We start from the raw sequence: 22,515 nt of genomic DNA, 5'->3' as shown, positions 1-22,515 counted from the left end.
TACTCTACTGTATTGGCTATTAAAGTGCAAGGCTTCAAGTGCTATCTACCCCTTATGTAAGAGATTTTGTATGTAGCTATTAGGCTTCATTACCTGGGTTTTAAGTAGATGTGTAGGGCATTTAGATCAGTTGTCATCAGCTAAGAACAATTCTTAAAATGAAGGCAAGCAATTCGTGTTTAATGTAGTAGAAAAAGGGGGAGCCAGCAGGAGGACTGGCAGGATGAAATAGAGGCAATGTGCTTGAGGCAGTAATCCAGAAAAATGATTTTTGCATTTTGAATGGATTTCAGAGGATAAGATTGCTTCTGTTACAGCCAGAAGGAAAGAGATTACCTCACATCTCAGCAACAATAATGAGGGACTGGAGGAGTGTTTTGGTTTTATGAATAGAAAGGGAAGTCAAGGCACTGATGATGCTAAAGCAGGCACAATTTTGAGCCAGTCCTGGGTGCATGGAGGCAGGCAGAAGACAAAGCCAAAGATGACACCTTGGCATCATGAGAAAGAAATAATTGAAAGAGGAGAAGGTGAAGGGCAACTGCATGTTCCTCTCTGTATCAGGGTGCGTTTGACCTGCAAGAAGTTTCCTTGGGAACTTCAGCATTCAAAAGTCTCTAACTTGACATGTTTGTAGTGTTGTGCTATATTGTTGTCTGAAGTCTGCAGTATGTTTGCAAACTCAGGTTTGCAGTTTGCTGAAGCTGTGCCCCTTAGGAGTGTAGCTCACTCTTTCTCTGTAGATTAGGATGCTGGTCAGACTATACCTTCAGTGAAGCATTGTGTTTCGTCCTCCTGCTAAGGGAAGTGGTGTGTATGAATATCTACCATATTAGAATGGAGCCTAGACCATGAAAAGGAACAGCCTGAGACTTGTTATAAGGACAAAAGCATGAACTTCTAACTGCAGACATTTTGGGTTGTGATTACAATACTGTTCCTTAATGTATAACAGAAAAATCGAACATTTTCATAGAAAGCAAGTGTATTTTGTGAAATACATTCTTACAAATAAGCTTATTTTTCTTACAAATGTGGGTAGAGCCCTTCCCAAATCTTTGTTCGCGAAGCCTAGCCATGATTTTTCTACTAGAGTCACAGCTATATTTCTGCCAATCCTATTTTAATCTCTATTTCCTGTTTGTTTTCACCATTTGTAGACTGGGAAGGAAGCTAATGTGTCTTATGGGTTTTCAACACTACTGTTTCTATTTCTGCTATGAGAAATTAGCCCTTAAAGCAGTATAGCAAAATACATTTTCTCAGAGTTTTTAATAGACTGCAAAGAACTTGGAACCAGTAGAGAAAATGAAGATAAGAACAGTAATTTTTTTCATAAAGTTCATGACAAGTAGGAAATGGAATAGAAATTGTGTGTTATAGAAGGCTTTTTACTGTGTTGCAATTATGATAAGCCCTGGACAACACATGGTAAAATGATGATGCCTTTGAAGGAATGTTTCCACCAAAGCTTATTCTTGTTTCGAGCAGGAAGTTTACACAGATTTAGCTTTAAATCTTGCCATATTTATATCTGTCTATACCTATAGACATTCAGTAAGTTTCAGTAAAATTCTTTGCTGAAACTTCTTTTGGCTTTTTAAGAGGTAACATTTTCAAGTAATGTACTTAATCATTTTACCTGCTGGCTTATCTTTACCCAGTGAGGCAGCTTGGATTAAGAAATTCAACTGCTTCTGCTTAATGGTTTTCTTCCTGCCCTTGCAGAACAGTGCTTTTTTTGTTTGGTCTCTTAGGACTTCAGGTGAAAAATATAAAATTCTTGAAAACGTGTCTTTCTACTTAGTGAAACAGTTTGCAAAAATATTACTTTTCACTTTAAGATTTTATAATTACAGTGCATTTGTTTTCTCCCCACTTTCTCAAACTACTAATTTCTTCAGTAGGGGAATACTTTTAGTGATAAATGTGCTGGATTTTTTTGTGTTGTAACAAGTCTTTGATCACCCTGTCTATCTGAGAAGCAGCTACAGTAGCACGTAGCCCAGGGCTGAAATCTCTATGTAGCAGGCCTGCTGTATTTTTTCCGGTTTTGAGCTTAGCTAGGGCCTGTGAAATAGCAGCAAATCTGGGTGCCATCTGGACTTGCTCTCTCTGCTCAGGCAGAGTCTGGGAGGCAAAGTGTTAGTTTTGTTTTTTTTTTTTCTTTTTTTTTTTTCTAATTGCACTGTGGAACAACCCCAAGTTTTTCCCAGGACTGTGAAAGCACAATGTCTGCCTTTCCCAAATCTTCTGAGGTTGCCCTTTTTTTTCTGAGGGAGGCCATGAAAATCACTGCATAATGGGCTTGGTTAAAGCATTCATGTCAGATGTGACTTGAATAAACCCTGGAGCTAATCTCACATGAAGCCTACTTGTTTACTTAAACTGAATGAAGAATTAATAAAATAACAAGTTGATTTCACTGAGGTTTTCTAATCAGTTTGTTTATTCCTGGAATCATAATGGATAATTGCAGAGAATAATTTTGAATTCTACTGTATTTTCTCTTCACAAAATGCAAAATCACAAATGCAAGGACAGCATATATAGAAAAGAGGGAGAGTCCAAGTATGTAACTACTGGGGGGAAAAAAATATTTAAAAAAACCCCAATATTCACCTTTTTCTGACTATTTGCTTTGGATTCAGGGTTGCATTAGATCCTGTTGTATGCTTATGTCAACTGATTCTGTGTTGCAAGAATTTGCTAAATACCTACCCTTGCTTTGCCCAATGTAGCTGAGGACTTATTTCCTTGAGAAAATGATGGCAGAAGTGTGTCCCTTTTCTGTTAAAAGAAATCAGCATTTGTCATTTACATATGTTGTTATTCCAAACACTTTCAACCATATATATCCATTTTCTTCAGAAGACTGAGTTGCAGAGGTGAGATACATTGATTGAAAAAGCATGACAGTGAACAGTGCCTTGTCTGTCTGCCTCCTCCTTTCACCCCCACCCAAAGTACCAGGAATTAATGAACATGTATTGGCTGTCTGCTTGCAAAAACAACATTGATACAAAGCCCTTAAGTTTTGCTGTAAAGTAAATTAAGTGTGGATGGCAGCGAGTAAACTGTAAACTTTGTTATACTACTTCATTACCATAATTGCCTTGTGTAACATGGTTTACAGTGGATTTTTAATGATGATCCCTCAAGATAATTTGAACAGCACAAAAGAAAATTACATTTCTCTTGCTGAGGACAAAGACCGAGAATTCCTGACTCACACCAGTGAATGTGTTTTGTTTGTTTGTCTTTCCCCTGAAGATGGGTCACTGGCATGATCACAGTCTGGAGCAGCTGCCCTCTTATTCAAATTGGGAGTGGGGGTTGCAGGACTAAATTTCCTATTTGATGAAAACTCAGAAAAAAAACAGTTCTGGAAATAACCCTATAGAAATATTACATACAGTCAAGGTACTTAGCCTTTTGATATTACATTATAATTTATGTTGGTGAAAGTTTAAACATTTTGACTCCTAGAACATCCAAAACATGGTAAATATTTGCTAAATTTCAATTATATGATAGGTCTAGCAGAAAACGGTTCAAGTGTTTACTTCCAGTGTGCTAATGTAGCATACTCCTTCTGGTATGATAATCTTATCATACTGATGTGTTAAGTGTCAAAATGATGGGTGAAGGTTTTCCTGTAATCTGAAGGGTCATGTTTAGGTTTTTAATACATATTTTTTAAGAGGCTTCTCTCTGACACTGTCTTTTAGTGGGACAGCACTGTTGTCTTTGCAGCAGAAAAGCTTTGTATGTTGCCACCACTAGCAAATTCCACTGAGAAAGGTGGCAGGCATTAAGATGTGATCTGCTAATATTCTTGGGCAGAAGGCTTTTCCAGACATAGAGTACTAATTGTCAAAAAGAAAGCTAGTGGTTTTTGCTTCCTGTTTCCTAACACTTGAAGGAATCTTTTGTGATTCTTACCGATGAGGTTACACTTAAACGAGAGATGTTGCAATTTGTCACTGAGGCAGCTTTGGCAATGGAGGCTGATGCAGCAGACATGAAGGAAAATCAAACATGCTGTAGCATTAGTGTTCATTTCATAAGTTTTAAGTGGTGACTTGGTGATCCACCAGCTTTTTACCAAGACTTGGAATATTTTGCAGTGTTATAGCTTACAACAGCTTTCCTCTCCATTAAGATCTGAGGTGGAAGAGTTGTCTATTTGCCAATATCTTGTTTTCTTAGGAGACTCTTGCCTAAATTTGTGTGTGTTCAATGGTGACCGAGCACTATTCAAAGCTATTAATTTGAGGTTTATGAGACATTAATAAATTAAATATTTCTAGCTATCATCTGATGATAAGCTTGCATTATGGCAAAAAGGAACAGATCAGCCAAGCTTCCTCTGACTTCTATTTTTAGGACTTGAGTTTTCATCTGTTTGAAAAACTTCTGTTGTTCGTCTGACTTTCCTTGTTTGATTTGCAAGTTTATGCTGTTGCCTGTTGAGTTTCCATGCCCATGAGTTAATTTCTCTTCCTTTACATTCCTCAGGTGGTTAAAGACAGAGTGAGTCAGTGTTTTGCAGGTGAAGGTTTAGACAAGTAATGGATAAAACAATAATAAAGGCTCTGTCTAGATTTTTATCTTGGTGAAGCAGAGGCAGACGGTTGAGAGACGAAGATGAATCTGGGTGGTCTTGATGCTGCCATGAGGATGGATGTTCACAGCTGGGAACATCCCTGGGATGTTTCTTCTTCATTTCTCCCTGGGAACAGGGAGAAAAAAAAAGGATTCTGAAATTATGAAATAAGTATATTGAATAACAGTGTTTTGCTGTGCAAGAAGCCTATCGTGTTTGAAAAGTAATCCAACTAGCTATTTTAGCATTGCTTATCTTAAAAGCAGCAGCAAGTAACACTATTGCAGACAGGAGTACCTTGTTTACTGGGGGGATAGAAAAACTGTTCTACAAGAATAAAGACCTTCTGGGAAGTTAAGCCACAACACCCCTCACAGGCATTTATTTGTCTTTTAACAAATCATGTTTTCAACAAATGAGATTTGAAGCATTTCAGTGACATAGAGAAGTTTATGGAAAAGTGCATTACTAGGGCTGTAACTGAAGTGATTTCATAGTTTATTTTTAGGCACTTTGGATTGAAGGTTGCTAATTGACAGTGGGATTGAGAAGGGAAGGTTGGCTTGGAGTTGGGTTAAGCTGAGGTTATCTGTATTTGTCTCAAGCCTAGAAAAGCTGGCGGGAGAATTGACTAAACTTTGTGAACTTGTGCAGACCTGACCCTTAACACACTCGCACACACAGATGCGCAGGCATACATGCATCCTTGAACGCTTTCTCAGCCTTCCACTCAGCTTCACTAACAAGCATACCACAATCCTTTCCAACCCACACTGGGAGGATGTTAAATAATTTTTATCCTAAAACTCCTGCTCCCTCCTCCTCCTTAACTTTCCCATCCACCCCCTGTATGTTTCCATTGTGGGGAGGAACGAGTGCTGTTTTCTCTTATCTCCTTGGCTATGAGGGTAGTTTCACAACTGCTCCATGTTTAAGTTTTTCACCTACCACAGACTTAATGTATTAAAGTGGGCCAAATCTGGCACTCCTTATCCCAGACAAAAGTTTTATTGAAGTCTTTGGGAACTGTGCCTGGGACTCTGTGAGATTGCAGGCAGTGGTATTTAAAAGAGGTTTCTACAGTCACTTGATTTGATTGAAGTGAATTTTTTTTTTCTTTTTGTGAAGGTAGCTTAATCAAGACAGCGCTTTCAAGTCTGAAATCTTCTTTTATGAAGTTACCTGGGAGAAGGTTTGAAATAACTCAGTTAGTGTTTTCACATCTCTACGCATCAGTTCCCAGCCATTTCTACTCCTTGCCTTCTGTTTGAAGGCAAACTCTAAGAGAGATGTCATTTATTTTGTTTTTCCCCTTCAAGGTTAGGCTGGACAGTCTTGGATTCTGAAAGGAGAAGTTATGACAGCTTGTTATAAGGTACAACTGATTGTCTGCAAGTGATGTGATGAAAGAAACAGTCTAGTTGATATTCTGACTTTAAAACGCTAATAAAAGACTTGGGGGGGGGGGGGTTAAATTCTCTTTTCATGCACAGAAATAAACACCTGCATTCTCTCGCTCTGTGATCGATGAAACAGTAGTGGGGTAAAAATTACTTCTTTGGGGGAGGGTAAGTTCATAGAGTTTTTGATCCAGTGGGGGCAAAATAGTACCGAGATGAATTGGCAATGAAGAGGGAATTGGTCTGTGAAGTTAGCTCTGATAGCCCCACATGGATTCGGGCAGGAAATATGCTCCTCACCATATAGCATCATGTTTGATAGAAAAGGCAAAGCTGTAAGTCAACCTATTGCCTGTAGGACTTTTCTATATTTATGGTAAAAAAGATGATAGATGTATTTCTTTTAAGACTTCAAAGGAAGAAAATGAAAGGGAAAAAGTTAAAATCTGTCAAAATCTACCAAAATACCAATATGTCAGCTCCTGAATAGGCTGTGCGAGGAGGTGCTGTTGTAATCAAGGGAAATGAAATGAAGAGAATTGAAGTGTAGGAGTTATACTGGATTCTCATTAAGCAGTTAAAAAAGATTATTAAAATAAAGCCTTCTCTAAGAGTGAAAGAAGTTAGGAAATGGTGCCTTCGCTGACAAGACATTTATTTCTGTCTGAGGCATCATTCATTATAAGGTTATAGGAAAGGCCATGCTAATATCATGTTCTTTTGCCCTCAGCTTCTTCACTGATGCTGATGTCCCAAGTGCCTTTGTAAGAGCCTCACGCTCAGGTCACAGCTGCAGATCTGGCCCTCCTGATCTGATCCAACTTGTGGATTGCAGCAGGAGATTTACTGTCTTAGGGTGGGAGCTCCTTTTTTCTCAAACTCAGAAGCAATCTAAAAATCTAGTGCACTACTTGTAGCCAGAGAGAAACAGAAGAGCAAATTACTTCTAATTGGACTGCAGTGAAGCCACAAGCTCATTTAGTGAAAGGATTTTGTGGTGGAAGGAGGTGGAGGCAGAGGCTGAGGATTCAGCCCAGTGAAGAGGCCACAACATTGCAGCTGTGGCAGTTTGGTGTAATGGCTTCTGTAATCTGCTGGTGCTTTATGTCTTTTCCAACTGGGCTTAAAAAAGGTTTGCCTCTAACTACTGCATTTCCCAAAAGAAACCACTTTAATACTTGTTGTTTTTTCCTGTGGAAACCTTGATGAGCCTCTCTGTTGTTTGCTCACTTCACAAGTCCTCTTGGCATAGCTGTCTTGTCTCTGACTTCTTGATGACTTGTTCCCAACAGTGCTTGTCCTCACAACTCGTGCAATGAGTGCATGACTAGAATAGCATTCTTGTCCACTTACATGGGTGTTTAACTGAAATTTATGGTGGTCTGTTGAAGTTACTAGAACTTAAACATAAAAATGTACTCCTTTTTTTTTTTTACTAAGGGTTATTTCCATAGTGTGTACATGTAAGAAGGAGCTGGGGCGAATGCTTAATAGCACACTAAGGAAAACTAAACCTCTTCTCTTAGGCTGGGTTGTATTATTTTGAAACAATCATATCTGTGTCTTTTGGAGTTTAATCCTTGCCAAGATTTCTGTTTGTGGTTTACTTGCGTACTTGCATTGTGCCATTTCATCTCCACAGCAGTTTTTTTGGTGTGTTAATCTTTTTCTCAATTGTTACATTTTCCTTTTTTTTCTGCCTGAAAAAAACCCTTCTGTTTTGACTTGTCTTCGTATTTTTTCATTTTTTCATGGAAACAGAGCTGAATGTGTTGGACTAGTGGTTGAATTTCTGTTGCTCAGCTCTTTTTTATGATATTTGCCTTTACAGTGTGATTTGTACAACAATTAACATTCTTCCGGGCTGAGAAGAATGCTAATGGAAGGCTGTCTGTGAGCTGAGAAAGCAGCAGAAGAGGTCTGGGAGTAGAAAGCTTAAACAGTGAGGTTAAACAGGTCAAATGAGAAGTAACAGTCAGTTGAAAGAATAGTCCAGGGGATTAGAAGAAGGGATGAAGTTTAATGGCCAGGTTTTGCAATGAGGTTGTTACTTATGTGTAGGTAAATTGTCTTTATTTTGACATCAATATACAGAAGTTTGGCTTTGTCTCTGAAGCTCAAAATGTTATTTTGTAGAACAACAAAAAGTCTGATTTTTTGCATATTGCCTTTCCCACATACCTCTGACTTACTGAGATGCTAGCGCTCTCCACAGAGGTAGTTCCTTTCAGACTTCCATTCACTGAAAAACTTAATACCTTCAGCTGGCAAAGACAGGTAATGGTTTGCAGCCTGCCTCTTGCTATCTCACAGGTGCACACAACTCAGTTTCAATAGTAAGACACCACAAATGTTATCAGCATGTTTTTCCTTTTCCCATGGACAAGCAGAGTCCAAGATCAGATAAAGGAAATGTCATGTTGACCTGTGGTTGCCTCTGAAATATTTTTGACTCTTGACTTCATGAGTTAGTTGTCTTTATCTGAGGCAGATTTCGTGTCTGTGATGGTGAAACCAATTTTTCCATCATGTGTTAGTACTGTGATATGGAAGATCCCTATGACTCTTGACTAAGAATTGTTCTACCGTCCATGACTTGAAAAATAGCAATAAACTAAATGCTTCTGGTACACTTTGTGTTTGAAATACATTAACAATGGATTCCAGGAAGGAGCAAAGTTGAAATGTGTATTACACTGTTTTCTCTTATTCTTTGTAGATGACTTCCCCATATTTAAATGTAACAGGGCAATCAGAGCATAAATGTATGCTGTGTGTGACACAAAAGTGAGAACTGGAGGTGCAGCTAGATGGGATTCCTTGATTTCCCTCCGAGAGGAGCTCTGACAAGTCCAGAGGAAGTTTTGCACAGGATGTTCAGGGTTGTTGCTACAGATCACCTTTCTTTTCTCTAGTGAACAGAAGTAAGAATTGGTTTCTTTTCTAAAATTCATCAAGCCTTTGCTGATTTATGATTCTATGCTAATGGTTTTCCATTTTGTGCAGAAACATCTTTCCTTGTCTTGTTATGTGTAATGATAATGAATAATGAGGAAATGGCTTCATAGATGATAAAGGACATTATAAAAGTCCTGCTGTGAGTTAACTGTAAGCTAAATTGTGTTCAAATCATCAGCTTTGGGCGCAGCTCTCCTGCTGTGTTTCATCCTTCCTTCCTCCATTCTCTGCTCTCTGATAGGCTTTGCAGCCTGCTCTTTGCCAAGAAAGCAGAAAGCATTGGAAAGAAAGTGGAGTTAATTATATTTAATGGTGGGTCAGGAAGGGGGGAGGAATGATAAGATTTTGATATCAAGAGCCAGCATCAATGCTAAATATACACATGCTTTCAAGTTTGTTTCATTAAAATGGCTTCAAAAAGAACTCCTTCAGAAATATTGGTCATCTTGGCAAAGCACCACGATAATTTTTTTGAAATGTGAACTCTGGAAGACTTAACCCTGGGCCCATTAAAAAACCCCTTTCTACCTGCCCCCGTCCCCCCCTGCCTTTGTATCTTGCTCCTTCCTTACCCCCTAAACAACAGACCGATAAGCAAAAGCCTCAGAACTAGCTGTTCCTGCCTTGGTGGTTGGAATAGGTTTTCCTACTGTAGCATACTTTAAGCTCTGCCTGCACTGACTTCTGAGAAGGACGTCTTGTGGATCTTCATCTCTCCTGGTGCTGTGAAGTGGTGGCAGGTCTGCGAGCACCACAGCAGGCTGCTCATCTGCTCCCTTGGCCTTTCGGTGAGGCTGCTGTGCTCTGGTCTGGCTTCCATGCAGTGTTGGGACCATGGCATGGGATGTCTACACAGACTCAGAAGCACTATCAAACAACAGACACATACGTCTAGTGGTGTGGCAGGGTTTGCAAGGAAAGGTTTATAGAGAATTTAGGACCTGTCTCCCCTGTACCTTCTTGCTTCAGACCTTGCTGAGCCATCTTGGAGTAAAATGGTGCTTTTATGTAGTGTAAGGGAGAAATATCAACTCGGGTCCCAAAAGTGTGACTGAGCTGTGGCTCAGAGGCAGCGCAGGTTTGATGCACCTGTGAGCAGTCCTGGAGCCAAGTCACTTACTCCCCACTCAAAAATCAAGTCACATTTGAATCTAATGTATAACCTGCCCCACACAGAACTGCAAACAGCTATTTCTCCACCTCTCCGTTTGTGGGCATTGGTGGTTTTGACGTACCACAAAAAGACGCCTGCTGTACCGCTGCTGCTGCTGCCCATGCCATCTTTGATGAAACAAACTGCTTCATATCTGAAGGACATTGCATCTTGCAAATTAGGGGTGTGAGTGTCTGTCTCTAAATCCCCTCAGTTGTGTTCTCCCCAGACCATGCACCAGCCTGTTTAAAGGAGCTGCCTGCTGCAGGCCCAAGAGCTGATGCAGGCTTACCAGGCCAGGGAGGCTGGGTCCCTTCTTGGCTTGCCAGGGAAGCTGATAGGAACCCATTAGGGTATGTGTTTCCTCACCAGCTATTTGAATCTGTTATGTTTTCATGAAATATTTTTGTTCAGCTGATGAGGATTTTACTTTTCTGATGAAAGAGATTCCTGTCAGAAAATACCAGTCAGAGCTGGAAAAGGAGTTACACAGAAATATATTGTTATAATAATACCAGAGAAAATTTCCAAGCATGATCTGAATGCAAGTCTTGATTTCTTTTGCTATGGGTCAGAGGAGCGTAAACTGTCCCTTTCATCTGTGTAGTGTTGGATTCTGGGACAGAAATGCTTGGTATTCAGTATTTGGTATTTTATTTTAACTATTTTTTTGCTGAAAAGTGATAAAGATCCAAATAGTGTCCATTTTTGTAATAATATAGTGACTGGTCTAGTCTCAGAACTTACAAGGCTCTTGGTAGTTAAAGGCTGCAAGCTTTTATCTTTGGCAATTTCTATTCTAGCTATGTAACTTATAGCAGAAGGTGAATTTCAGGGTGGCACAGGTTAAGCAAAATTTGATATATTAAGTAATGCAAGAGGTATTGTAGAGAATTTGTTTCAATTGTCATGGTTTTTAATGGGAAGAAAATGAAATTTGCTTAGTTTTTAAGTCTACATTGCACAAGGCTGGAGTCTTAGTATCTGAGATTTTAGTGAATATTTGATATTAAATATTATACATAAATTATCTACCAAATAAACATGGGATAAAAACTTCTGAGTAATGCAGGGCAACTTCCTTAAAAATGTCAAAATGTGTATTCCTACTTCCATGTTGTTGACTTCTACCCCATATAGTAGGTTGAGTATGGTAAAAGCTTATATCCCAACCTCATTTTTTCTTCTGAAACTGACAGTGCCTTCCTGAGTTCAAGGCATTTTAAAGATTTTTATACTTTATATTTAAGATGAATGATAGTTGAAGATAAACCTGATTTATTCTTCTTCCCCAAATAAGTTGTGATTAACCTCATCATTTTAGTTTATTTCTGAGTAGTTGCTAATTCTTTTTGAGGGCTATGTATAGTGGACTCATTTGTTGCCAGAATTAATTACATATATAAGGAAAGTTTGTAGCTAAACAGAAGCTGTGGAGGCAGAGGAAGCTCTTTCCTTTTTGAAATCTGACCACTTGAAACTCCCCGTAGTGTCTGGAAACCTGGAAGCTGATGCTCTGTAGTTTTGTTTCAATGGTCATTATATTCCTTGGTGCACATAATTAATTTTTTTTTTAAGAGTGAAAAATGCAAAAGTGCCATAGATTATTTTGATAATTAAATTTTTGCTTGTGTTTTCTTTCAGTGTCGAAAATGAATGTAAAAGATAAAATTGTGTATATTATAAACAAGGCCCTTTCTCTGAGCACTTTGAAGCAGGATATTCTACTAGTCTGTGCTCAGAGTCGTGGTTCAGCTACAATTTGATAGAATAAGGCATTTAAGGGTGCATAAAGATTTAAGAGTGCAGAGATTGTTGGGTGTCTTGTGCTATCGTCAGCAAAGATAAAATAATATTTCCTTTATTAAGTCCTTGTTCACTGATAGCTGTTATTCAGATTACACCTAGAATATCTCATAAAAGATTTAAAACCAGAACAAACAACACAACAGACATTTAGCTGGCAAGTTGTACAGGTTGTGCAACTCTCCGCCAGACATGGAGCTGCTAGTTTTTAATTCGAAGGGAGCAATCTTCCAAGTTCTATTCACAGATTTATATTCTGCTGGATTTAGTGACCTACTGTTAGTGAACTTTCATGTGAAGATATATCTAAAGTAATTTTTTCCGTCTTTTTGTAATTTAAACAAAATTTCAGATGGCAGGCTTGTTTTACAATTAATGACTAGCTTTACAGCTAATTTTCAAGGAGTGTGTTTACATGCATATTGTGGTTTTATTATATAAAAAAAAGGTTTTCCTATCAAGAAGAAAATGAGCAAAAAGAAGATAGATCATCTTTTTCTATTTTGAGTTGATTCTGATGCAAAGCTACATAATGCAAAGTTTTTGTGTCTGAAGAAGTTGGATTGGCAACTCAGGACTGTGATCAGTTGTATGGCAGATAACCTAAGGTATGCACTTACAGCTGTATAACAGGCCAACTTAAAAATAGTGAACTACTGGGCATGCGTACCTTCCTTTCAGCCTTAAGCTCCCCATGGAGAAGCCCAGGAGAAGCAAAACTTTTCTTGCAGCAGTGGAGTTAAGTGAGACTACAGCAGTGCAGGCCAGGGTGTACAGAGGCCCCTGTGATGGGTGGGGGGGGAGCCCCAGGGTGGGGCCGTCTCAGGGCTGGGTTTCTCACACAGGTGTTTGCAGACAGGGCCCCTGGGTACCTGCCTCAGCTCTCTCAGAAGCTGTAGACCCTGTGCTTTGAAAGGCTAGCTGAAGGGTGCAGATGTTCGCAGGAATGCTTCTGGAAGTTGTGAAATGTTGTTGGAATTGAAAGTGAGATGGGAAGCAAGAGGGGGTAATGTTTTGGGATGCTGTGCTAAGAACCTGAGGCTAATCAGGTGTAATGAAGTTTATGATGTCTGCCTGAAGGTATTTGCAACCTGCAGTGGCAGCTGTGAGGGGCAGATTACAGCTTTCATCTTGCTTGCATGCAGGAGATGTGTTCAGTGGGAGATAGGACCTGCATCCATTACTTGCTTGAGTGCCCACTCTCTGTGGGCCTCTGTGCTTTATTTTTTTCTCAGCCCTGACTGTAACCTGAACTTTACACTCAGCCCTAGACTAGGTCCCCCAGCCATGGCCCAGGCGAGTAGTTTCATGCAACCCTGTTTTCTTGGCACCTTGCCTGGAGCAGGCCCCATCTAGCGCCACTCTGTGTGGGCCTTTGGGCTATCTCATTCATCCTGAACCCTAGTTTTATGTTGTACTCTGTGCTAAGGGCATACATAACAGGCAAGTTCCCTTTACTCCTATGGGAGATGGCACAACAAGTTTATCTTGATGCTTTTTCTCTGTGATGGAGGATGCAACGAGTCCTGCTGCTGCTGTTGTTCCTCCTATTCCATACCAGTGGGGGATGATAGGGGTTCCAGCGTGAAATAGGGAACTGGGGGCGACTGCCATAGCATATGTGGCCTTTGGATTGATGTGAGCCAGATTTGTATGGTTTGCCTTCTCTCTATTGTGTTTCTTGATGGCGAGGTGAGAGGGGGGATTCAGACCATCTTCTCTCCTAAGGTCCTTGTGGATCACATTATGTATGGTTTTTAGTAAGTAAGCAAGACCCAAAAGCTCCCTCCCTGCTCCCACAAAACCAAGTTGTGGCTGCACTGGATAGGCTTGAAATAGGTATAAGCAAACATTAATTACTTCTCTAAGGTTCTGAGGCTCAATTTACCACTTCTTTGATAATGTCCCTGTAAGCAATGTGGCCAAACTCCAGGTCATATTAACATTGTGTTGAAAAAGCGATATGATTTTACTTGTTAAAATAACAGTCAAAAGATCAATAGTGGTAGTGGGGGTTGTGAAAGTAATCTTTCTGGTTATGGGGACAGACATTACACTTTTTGGAGGAGTGAAGATCAAGACTAATTTCTAGAAGTATATTTACATTTTCAGGAAAATCTCACAATCTGTTGATCTTTAACTTACCCTAGTTCACAGTGTTTTTGAAGTAGAGATGGTGTTCTGCACACACCTCTTATGTGCGTGCATGCATTCACATGGATATTTCTGCAAGACTGTTGTGGTAAAAAGCAATTGGCGTTTACCGACTTTCTGCATCTGAAGCTGCTTCTTGTATCAGTTTGGCCTGGCTCTCCTGCCAAGTCCAAGCTGTCTCCTCCCCCCTCCCACTCTCCCCAAGCGAGGAAAAAAAAACGAACCACAGAAAAAAACCTGAAAGAAGTCCAAACGAAATGGGATTATATCAAATATATAGATATTACATATATTTACAATTATATATACAATTTGAATATATTATACACAATAGGGAGCTCCCGAGGGGGAAAAAGGGAAAAGGGAGGGGGAAACAGGGATAAAAAAGCCTAAAAACAAATATCCTCCAAATATACCTGTTAATAGAGAGCTAGCGAATAAATACAAAAATGAATTAAATACTTCCCTGAACGAGACAGCAGAACTAACTCCCCACGCCTCCGGAATGGAACGGAGATAACGGCAGGTCAGAGCAGGCAGGCTTTGGCCTATACAAGCAAAACCGTCTGCGAGAGGGACCTGTCGTCTTCAGCCACCTGAAGAGCGAAGAGAGTGAAGGCCTCTTATCTGCTCCTTTTATATGTTGTGTTATGGAAAGGGATGATACGGAATACTTCCTTAGATTTCTGACCTCATTTCTAAGGAAGGCCTAAAAAATCCAGAAAACCAACCCACTACACTTCTTTTGGGCATTTGAACTGGTTCTCTGCACCCTGGTGCCAACCGACCCTTCACGTGCAGCTCTACATGCCCAGAGTGCAAAGGCAGTACCATTTCAAATGTAATGCCACTGGAGAGGGGTCATGATGGAGGTTCCCCCTGTGCAGGCACTCCTGTCTCCATCATGTGTGAAGCCATTCCACATAAGCGAAGGCCCCCATCAGCTGCAGGCCTGGGGTGGGCAGCATCCTTACTTTCTATGACTTCCTTGGACTGAAAACAGGGAAAAATGGGAATCTCACCATCTTACCTGGCCAGTGGTATTATTGGTAGCTGGGTATGTTTTGGCAGAGCTACACCCCACCCCTTTACGGGTGCATACCCCTGTGTGTGTATACACGGCCTTGGATGACCTTTTTGTAGGAAGATCCTGTGGAGGAATATGTGTGCACATATGTGTTTAAGTGGCCTGATTTATTCCACTGTGTTTTATTTGATTGGTTCCTCTCCTCTCTTTCCCAAATGCTAGGAAGGCCTTGCATTTTTCTTTGCTATGTATATTTGCCATATGTGTTTCAGATGGCTTTGGCAGTCTTTTGGAAAGAAGGATTGAGCTTCTGTGAGTATTCTAAATTTTTTTCCCTTATAGATAAAAGTATTAAAAGATATATACTGGTGGTTGCCTGAGAAGGGCAGAGAAGGGAATTTACTCTTTTGTATCTCAGCCATGTGTCTTGGTTTAATTATTCCGTTAGCTCTTTTATGGAATATAGGCACATGGTTGCATAAAAAATAAACAAAGTATTCTATCTGACCATCTTCAATAAAGATGGTATTGTTTTGAATATGTTAAAAAATTTTCGATTTCCAGAGACTGTGATAAAGGAAAGGAAGTATAATATGGCTGATTTGTGTATGCATGCTTGCTTGCACAAAAATGAGAAAAAATACCTATAGTGTGCTGTTAGAATTTAGGGAGAATTCAAGAAATCAAGATACCCTTTGGCTTCAGTGCATCCAAGCTGGAGAATGAACCTCAGGGTTTGCTCATTAAAGAATTCATCTCTATTTTAGTACCCATTCTGAAACTTCTGGCTTTCCTTTTTCACTCCAGCAGTCAGCAGATTTAAAGGTGTGTGCCTCTGTGTGCTTGAAGAAGCTATCAGATATTGGTGACAGCTGAGCTTTGAAATATTCTTTGAAACTACCACAAAGTGCATGAGAAGTGAGTCATCATGAACATTTACAGGCCATACTTGCTTCATGTGTTGGTCTTCTAATACTGAGCCTGTCTGATTGAACTGGGGAAACTCACTTCATCATCATACTCCTCAAAAAGCAGTCCAGTCACTAAAGCAAAAGATCTGAGCAACTTTTTTATGATGCTAGTTTTGGTTAATCAATCAAATTAAGATTTCCATCTTTTCTGTCACTGCCAGAGGAGTCCAAACTAGAGCATGATTGTCACCCCTCATGAGCTTCCATGGGTGTCTTCCTTTTTGTAGTTTTAGCTACTTCAGTTAGAAAACATGAGGCTGTACATTTTGAAGCCCCATTTTGAAGGTAAAATTTTCCAGTTATGATTCCTCAGCAAGGAATTGAATTGAATGTGGCAAATTATGTTTAGTCACATAGACTCAGACAAGTTTGTAATAGGAAGACATTTTTGTTCGTAGATGCTGTGTCTGCTCCAGGTGTAAACTGAACCACCAGAAGTGTGCAAACCAAAGCTTTCTTTGTAGTGTAGTTATTGTGGACAAGTTTCCAGCACATGTGGAGAACACTACACCGTACACACATCATGATTATAAAAAACACAATTGTAAGTTTCCGAACTGGCTGTTTGCATAAACCACAACTGCTGAATTGTCAAGACAGTGGCCTCAGCTGTAACCCTTACAGCATTGTGTGTGCTTGTGCAGCATGGGCTCTTTCTGACTTACCACAGTGGTCAATATGCTGCATCTGTGCTTTTAAGAGTGTTTGTTAGTATGTGCTACAGAACCTCTCCATATAAACTGGGGACCTTTGGCTTCAAACCTTAATCCAAAACTGGATGTTAATCACTGTGTCCCTTCTTACCTTGTGATTTCCTTTATTTTAACTCTTAAGCTTATAATTTGAACAAGGATCGTACTATGTAGGTGAATGTTTCTTGATTTTGATCAGCCTCAGTGTGTTTTATTCATGCTGTTAAAAAGTGAAGGTGCACTTAACATGCTTAGATATGTAAAAATGTTTATTGCTGACAAAATGTCCTTTCTTTTATCCTTCTCAGGATTTTCAGAATGTTTTACAGAAGTCAACTTTTATTTGACTTTCTAAGCATTGGAAGAGTCTCTAATACTGTTGACAGAGTTGAATGCCTGGGTGACACAAGTCTGCCAGGCCTCAGTGTCTTCAGTTCACTCTGCATGGTTCAGTGTTACAGACACGTACTACAAAACTTTGTGATTTCAGACTAGAATGCCTGCTTATGTTGATTTTCTTTCAAGGTTATAGCCATGCAAACAGAAATGCATGCTGTGTAATAGAAAAATTTGCTATCTATAGTAATGCTACATAAAAATTAATTATAAATGTGGGAATAGGAAATAAATGGCATGAGGGCATATTTTTGTGAGAACGTACTTGCACGAGTGATGTGCAAATATGGATTTTTTTGTACCTAATCTTAGCTACGGTTTTGAACTTTTATTACTGTTTACTTAGTAGGGCTGAAGTTTTGGTCTTATTTTTTGGCTGTTAAAACTGCAGTCGCCATCATGCTGTAGCCTGTGTTTCCAAGGTGGGCAGCAGATACTCTGTGCGCCTTTGGGAGTAGCAGAGGGCAAGATGTGAGGGTGTGCTGGAAGGCTACCCACAGGGTTCTGCAGTGTTACAGGGACATCAACCACTGCCACTGCCCAGCACCTTTGTCCTGTGTTTGGACCTGATTTGTTAAAATAAATAGATAAAATCCGCTGAAAGGTAGTGTCTGCAGAGAACAAGAAAATATGTGTCTGAGAGTAGATTTGTCTTCTGCTGACACAGTTTGGCTTCCTTTTTGCAGTATGAATGTTCAATAAATTTTATTTCTCAAGGCTATGTTTTAAGAGCACATTCCAGGTTGTGTTCCTGTTCCAGAAAGGTTTTAGTAAGGAAGCATCCTGACTGAAATTTTGGACTTCGTCCAGTGACTAAAGAGCTTGTGGTGCCCAACTGGTAAAAATCCTGAAATATAAGATTATGTACTTGTATAAAAGCATTGTGTTTTCTGTCATCTTACAGTCATTTGACCTTGAATTAGAGCAAGGTCTTTGCATTGAGTATCTGAAAGACATAATATAATATAAACGAATTGTTTTAAAACATGTATTATTATACTTTAATTTTTTATCACTGCGTTACATAAAGTTACTAAGTGTTCCTATTCTGGTTTTCTTTATTTTAGGCTTTAGTCACAGAGAAGCATGAGGATTTAGACCTCTGAAGTAGATGTGAATGGAATTGAAGGGCTTACATGGAGGATTCTGAACTCCCTTCCTTCCTGCTCCAGGAAAGACGGGTGAGTGAATTATGAGGTAATTAGTAATTAATGCAGTCCTCACTTCAGAAGGTTTTTAGTCAAAACAGTAAGATACAATTCAGATGACTGTATGTAAGAATGGAATAAATTTCAGATACTACAGATACACCTCCTAATTACAGACATCAGCCTTCAGTTTTCTGTTCCTGTTCCGTAATAAGAGGGTTTTCATTAAAAAATAGTGTAATTTTTCTGTAAATCTCAACCCCCTCCTACGCTCACCAACTCCCTCTGATGTAGAATGTTCTATATTTGAAAGCTTTTAGCCCAATGTCAAAGAAATCTGAACTGACAAAATTAATTTAGCCGTTTGTTGAAGTGGTTCTGAGTAAGGCTGTCACTGGAGAAAAGCTGAAGGTGGAGCTTTATTAGACTCCTGCGCATATTTCTTAGTGAAACAGACAGGTTAGCAACAGCACCAAATGTGGATATACTGCACCTGGGCTGCTCCCGGAGCGTGTTAGAGTGGAGGTGATATGTTAGTTCCAGTGGCTACAAATCCAGCTTGGGTGTCTTCCTGCCTCCCTCCCTTGCTACATCCCTGCCCTCAGAGGGAAAGAGAGAAACTAGAGGCCAAACCCTGTAGGAGGATAGATAGGACTTTGGGTTGTCTTTCTTTGGCTCTGACTGTAGATACATGGGTCCATCGTTAGAAAAGGGTATATGACCTTTTTGTGGAATGTACATATTGGCATTCTTATTACTTTCAGCTTTGTGAATACCTAGCATATATCACCTTCAGCTACTGACCAATGAGTAAGATCTATGCTTCTTAGTACAACCTGTTCAAAGTGAGAAGATCCAATTCCTGTTAGAAAAGCACATGGTGTTGAAGCCCTGGCTTTTGGCAGAGTTCTTATTTCTGCATCTATACAGGCCTGCCAGGAGCATGTATATGGTCCTGTGTATATACCAACACTGAGCAGTACATAACAGGATGAGCTTTAATTGCAGATGATGTTGACCAGACAGGTCTTGCACCAAGATGTGATACAACAAGAAATATTTAAGAACTAGTAAAAATGAGCTCTAACACTGGTAGAGCAGCAGCAGTATCTTTGAATTAATTTAAACATTCTTGTAGCTTAGATCCATTTTGTCTAAATTGTGCTAAGGGCTGAAAATAGAGGCTGCACAATCCAGAGCAGCTTTGTATGACATTCTGAGTCTTTTCCTTATGTACGTGGGGGCAGGCAATACGAAAAAGCAAAAGAGATGGATCTGGACAGCACTCTGTCAGCTTGAGAGGACCAGAACTGAGATGTTGCCATGCTGCCTACAACCCTGCAGCCAAAGGAAATACCTTAAGTTGGGTAGGGAGATAAGATGATGACATTATTGTGTTGAAGGTGTCAGGGACGATGTCTGAGGCTTTGCCTGAAGCAGCAGTCTGCAGCAGGTGCAAGTGTATGCTGGAGAGCAGCAGGCTGCAGCAAGGTACAGGAGTATCCCAGCACTTGGAGGGGGTAAAAGGGTAGACAGCAGAGCAAAGGGGGTGTCAGTGGTATATCAAAGCATCTGGAGCTCAGTGGGTGAAGGAGGAAAACAAATGGGAATAGTAACTTGTGTGGCTTCTCCAGAACAAAGAGCGAGATGAAAGGATGGAGTAGAGAGTGAAGTGGGTGGGATTTTTTCTGTTCAGCCACGTATGCTAAACATTTTTTTCCTCTAGAGATGTTTCTTGGTGGGCTGTACTTGAGACCAAGTATGAAAGAGTTTCCCCTGCAGTTGATGAGAGACAGAGGTGAACACAAAGTCAGGGAACCAGAAATCAGACCTTTCTGAATAAGTGGAGCGAACAAAGGGCTGAGAAATGTCCAGGCAATAATGAGAAAACAAGTGTTTTGAGGGGGAGTTTTGGAAGGTAATGGGAGAGCAGGGATCTTCATTAGGAAATACACAGTGATAAGATTCAACCTCCAACTTTCTTGTTTTTGTTCACTAGTATGATGCAAATGGTAGCTCTTATTGGAGGGAGAGAAAAATCACTTTTCTCAGCAAGGAAATGGAAAAAGCTCAATAGATTTGTGTGCATGCACTAAGAATGCTTTTATGTAAGTGTGGGAAAGCAACAGAAGCATTTTAATAGTACTTTCTGTATTTTCTATTTTTTTAAGAAAGGGGTGCCTATGGTGACAAAACTGGGTAACCATCAGCCTAAACCCCACATCTGAGTGTCTTGTGGTGCTTTCTGAAAATATGGTCTTTTTTTTCCCTATATTTCATATACTGCCTTGCTTAGAAAAAGCCAGTGTTTTAAAATTTTATTTTGAAGTTTGTCAGAAGAAAGTCTGGTTATCTGCTGGCCTGTATATTCGTTGCTTGACAGGAAGATTAAAGTGGTTGTGAATGTTTTAAAGATTCAGGCTTTGCATGAGTAGCTTTTGTCCTGCAGTGGGTAGTTGGGCTGTTACTTGGCAAGATGTGACTCCTGCCTGAAATCAGGGCAGCTCTGGGGCTGACCTAGTAGCTCAAAAATTGGCATAGACTCTCAAAACAGTGGTCAGCTTGGTGAAGTAAAGACCACTTTGTGCATGTGGATATATTCACTTTTACCTTTTTCCTGCTTTTCCTTTGGCTACAGCTGTGCTTTGAAGTCTTTGTGGTGTATTTGTTTTATCGGGAGGAGACTGGAGGTGTCAAAGACATGCCAGAAAAGTACTTGTTAGCCTGATCTGTGCTCATGCAGTCCCTACATATGTCATATGGAGCTGGAAGTCTCTTATTTTAGAAATTGCCTAAATATGTTAATAACATTTGCTTAAAACAGGGCACTATGTTTTCCTGGACATCATGTTGTCTTCCTCTTTCAGCCTTTGTCTGGATCAGTCTGAGGGCTTTGTGAGCTTGTTCTTGTTTCCCAGGCCCCTGGTGGACAGAGCTGTATTATGGGCAGGTCTGGGATCCCCGGAGCCATGGCAAAGTGGAGGGAAGAGCTTGTCCAGCTGTAGCAATCCTGACCTTTCAGAGAGCATCACGCTTACCCTCTATGTACTACCCAGTTGCTGTTCCCACTCTATGGCAGACCTGGTGCTTGAGAGGGTGACACCAAAGCAATGTGGCTGTGTGTTTGCAGTTTTCCAGTGCTGCAATCAAGTACTGGAAACCTCCATTTATGCCTGGGAGCTTTTTGACTCCTGAACATGCTAGCTAAGGGGCTTGTCCTCCCTATGGATTGCCTGGTCTTGTTGCTCAGTGTCTATTTCTAACCCTGTACATTCGTTGATTTTACTTTTTTTTCCGAATGTGTCGAAATACAAGTAAAGCAAACATTTCATTGTATCTGTAAAGATGCTGACCTAGCATCAAATGGAAGAGTATGATGAAGTGATAAATGTTTCAAGCCCCTGGCCTTTTATCTCTGGTCTTTTTTTTTTTTTTAATGTTTCTCAAACTTAAGTGATTGAAAAGTTTTCCAGATCTGATAACTGCAAAGATTTCAAGTGAAACTTTTGGCTTCTATCCTGGTATGAGATCACACTAAGTGATATTAGCTGAATTTGTATCAGAGTTTGAAAAGAAAATGAAAACACGTTACTGTTAGTGTCTCACAGCTATTTTTCAGCTCTGCTGGACAAATGTTTTCTCCTTGGTTAAGTTCTCTGTACCATTTTAAAGGTTTCCAAATACACATATGTGTTGTATATATACACATTTTTCTTTGCTAGTATTGTAATTAATTTACACTCTTTTGATCTTTTATCCTTGCAAGAAGGAGTCCTTGGATTTTATTTTAAATAGTGGTTTTAAAATGTAGTGTTGCTGAGAAAGCTCACTATAAGAGAGAGGGTGTACTAAGTTTACCTGTTGTTATTCCAGAATGACCTTTAAACTACATACAGCTGGTGTATCTCTAATCTGTCTTTTTTTCTGGTTGCTGTGATAGGTGACAGTGAAAGCAGTGGTCCTTGTACACGTGTGTGTACGTACCAGCTTCATGTATTTTGTGGGCTTCCTTCTATAGAGAAATAAAATAATGTGAATAATGCCTTAAGTTAGGCGCTTAGATTACTGAACAGGGCTGAACTTCAAGGTTGCAAAAGCAAGCAGTCGGAGGCTAGAAAAGTTACTCATTCATCCTCTTGGTAAATATTCATTTTGATTGCCTTTAATTAGAGGATTGTGTGCTTCCCCCTCCTCCCCCCAC

At 39.9% G+C, this 22,515-nt stretch overlaps 1 long non-coding RNA gene across 2 annotated transcripts in view; it reads left to right on the top strand.

The window, feature by feature from the left end:
• The window catches only part of LOC113964131, a 140,071-nt gene extending 121,730 nt beyond the window's left edge, over positions 1-18,341 (top strand). For both annotated transcript variants that reach the window (XR_003533073.1, XR_003533072.1), the window contains exon 4: positions 18,234-18,341. This is a non-coding gene — a long non-coding RNA (uncharacterized LOC113964131). The remainder of the gene's footprint in view (positions 1-18,233) is intronic.
• Positions 18,342-22,515: the final 4,174 nt, after the last annotated feature.

This window comes from Neopelma chrysocephalum, unplaced genomic scaffold (assembly GCF_003984885.1).
Source record: "Neopelma chrysocephalum unplaced genomic scaffold, ASM398488v2 Primary Assembly neopelma1_26, whole genome shotgun sequence".
Taxonomy (NCBI): Eukaryota; Metazoa; Chordata; class Aves; order Passeriformes; family Pipridae; genus Neopelma; species Neopelma chrysocephalum.
This window is presented reverse-complemented; position numbering and strand designations above follow the sequence as displayed.